The sequence below is a fragment of the Rhincodon typus genome, chromosome 42, assembly GCF_021869965.1.
Source record: "Rhincodon typus isolate 14 chromosome 42, sRhiTyp1.1, whole genome shotgun sequence".
In the NCBI taxonomy this organism is placed as follows: Eukaryota; Metazoa; Chordata; class Chondrichthyes; order Orectolobiformes; family Rhincodontidae; genus Rhincodon; species Rhincodon typus.
In genome coordinates this window covers 2,570,274-2,573,252 of record NC_063373.1, presented here as the reverse complement: position 1 = coordinate 2,573,252, position 2,979 = coordinate 2,570,274, and positions in this window count along the sequence as shown.

Here is a 2,979-nt window from a genome sequence, read left to right as displayed (position 1 = left end):
TTCTCAGGTGTTGTGTCTCCTTGTGTTTATCGTTTATTTAAATGATTTACTTGAGAACATAGAAAGCATGGTTTGTACATTTGCGGATTACACCAGAATTGGTGATATAGGGACAGTGAAGATTATCTAAGATTATAAAGCGTTCTTGAGAAATTGCGTGCATTGGCGGAGGAGAGGCAGATGGAGTTTAATTTGGATCAAAATGAAGTATTGCATTTTGGTAAAATAAACAAGGACGGCTTATACAATCAATGGTATGGCCCTGGACAGTATTGTCGAACAATGAGACCTAGGAGTTCAGTTGGATAGTTCTTTGAGAATTACATCATATGTAGACAGAATGATTAGGAGGGCGTTTAGCGCGCTTGCCTTTATTCTACAGATTTTTGAGTATACGAATTGGGACATCATGTTGAGACTGTACGAAATGTTGGTGAGGAAGAAAAACATAAAGTGAATAACTCAAACAGAAGAATGAGAGAAATAAAGAATAACTCTCGCAGAAGAAATGGTAAAAGAGAGAGTTCTTGAACTTCAGATGTTAGAGCTCAGAACTCAAAGTAGATGAAGACAGTGATAGACAGCAATTCAATAATCGAAAAACAGGCTCAATGGGAATCCATTTAAATATATCCAAACTTTGCGAAGAAGGATGTAGAAGTCCTTTACATTTTATTTGAGAAAATAACTAAACAAATGAAATTTCCAGTGACAATGTGGGTATTGTTGATCCAAACAAACTCGGTAGGTACAGCCAGTGCTATATTTGCATCATTGTCAGAGAAGTTACATGGGGAATCTGATGAGGTTGAAAAGGCAACTTAATTGTATATAAATTAGTACCAGGAGCCTATAGACAACATTTTTAGAATCTAAGGAGGGAAGATGGTTAAACGTGCATTGAGTTTTAAAGGATCAACCTGATTTTGATAGTTGGATGAAGGCATTAAAAATAGATAAAACAAATGGCGCTCTTAGAGAGACAGTTATTTTGCAGTGCTGAGAACTCTTGTGAAAGAACAGAGATTTAAGACTGCAAGTTTAACAGTGGAAATGGCAGATGATTATTAACTGATCCATAAGTCAAACTTTGGCTTCTAACATCATTTTCAAACGTGAGGGATAGAAACTGAGGAGAGGATAAATCCTCGGGTGGGAAGCGAAAAAGAGACTTTAATGAAGATAACCGGGATAGTAAGAATAGTTTACCAGAGAGTAAAAAGAAATCCATGACGGTAAAAAAGAAGAAAATAAAAGATCAAGTGTTTTTACTTGGGTGGGTAAAGTGGGTAAAGTGTTGGAAAGGATTATAAGAGATAGGATTTATAATCATTTAGAAAGGAATAATTTGATTAGGGATAGTCAACAAGGTTTTGTGAAGGGTAGGTCGTGCCTCACAAACCTTATTGAGTTCTTTGAGAAGGTGACCAAACAGGTGGATGAGGGTAAAGCGGTTGATGTGGTGTATATGGATTTCAGTAAAGCGTTTGATAACGTTCCCCATGGTAGGCTACCGCAGAAAATACGGAGGCATGGGTTTGAGGGTGATTTAGCGGTTTGGATCAGAAATTGGCTAGCTGTAAGAAGACAGAGGGTGGTGGTTGATGGGAAATGTTCATCCTGGAGTTCAGTTACTAGTGGTGTAACGCGAGGATCTGTTTTGGGGTGACTGCTGTTTGTCATTTTTATAAATGACCTGGATGAGGGCGTAGAAGGATGGGTGAGTAAATTTGCGGATGACACCAAAGTCGGTGGAGTTGTGGATAGTGCAGAAGGATGTTGCAGGTTACAGAGGGACATCGATTAGCTGCAGAGCTGGGCTGAGAGGTGGCAAATGGAGTTTAATGCGGAAAAGTGTGAGGTGATTCACTTTGGAAGGAGTAACAGGAATACAGAGTACTGGGCTAATGGTAAGATTCTTGGTAGTGTGGATGAGCAGAGAGATCTCGGTGTCCATGTGCATAGATCACTGAAAGTTGCTACCCAGGTTGATAGCGTTGTTAAGAAGGCGTACGGTATGTTAAGTTTTATTGGTAGAGGGATTGAGTTTCGGAGCCATGAGGTCATGTTGCAGCTGTACAAAACTCTGGTGCGGCCGCACTTGGAGTATTGCGTACAGTTCTGGTCACCACATTATAGGAAGGATGTGGAAGCATTGGAAAGGGTGCAGAGGAGATTTACCAGGATGTTGCCTGGTATGGAGGGAAGGTCTTATGAGGAAAGGCTGAGGGTCTTGAGGCTGTTTTCGTTAGACAGAAGAAGATTAAGAGGTGACTTGATAGAGACATACAAGATGATCAGAGGATTAGATAGGGTGGACAGTGGGAGCCTTTTTCCTCGGATGGTGATGGCTAGCACGAGGGGACATAGCTTTAAATTGAGGGGTGATAGATATAGGACAGATGTCAGAGGTAGGTTCTTTACTCAGAGAGTAGTAAGGGCGTGGAATGCCCTGCCTGCAAAAGTAGTAGACTCGCCAACTTTAAGGGCATTTAAATGGTCATTGGATAAACATATGGATGATAATGGAATAGTTTCGGTTAGATGGGTTTCAGATTGGTTTCACAGGTTGGCGCAACATCGAGGGCCGAAGGGCCTGTACTGCGCTGTAATGTTCTATGTTCTATGTTCTATAAAGTCTGCCACGTGCAGTTTCCAAATTGGTATTTTAGAAAGCACACGAGGAACACAGATGTGGGAAATTAGGTGAAAGCAGTGAGTTGTGTTGAAGTGGTAAAGGAAAACGCAGTGGAAGCTATGAAGCTGAATAAGAATGAACAAGCATGATCAGGATTGGTTGAGAAGGAAGTGCGAGATCTCGTTTAAAGAATTTACTTGCGAGGGTAAGATTTACTTGTGTATGTCAGGAGGTGTAGGTGAAGAAATTCAGATTTTAAGAGATACTGGAGATGGTGAGAGATGAGTAGATATGTAACAAAGAAAGAATATTGTCAGAAAATAAAAGGTGGTATTATGTGG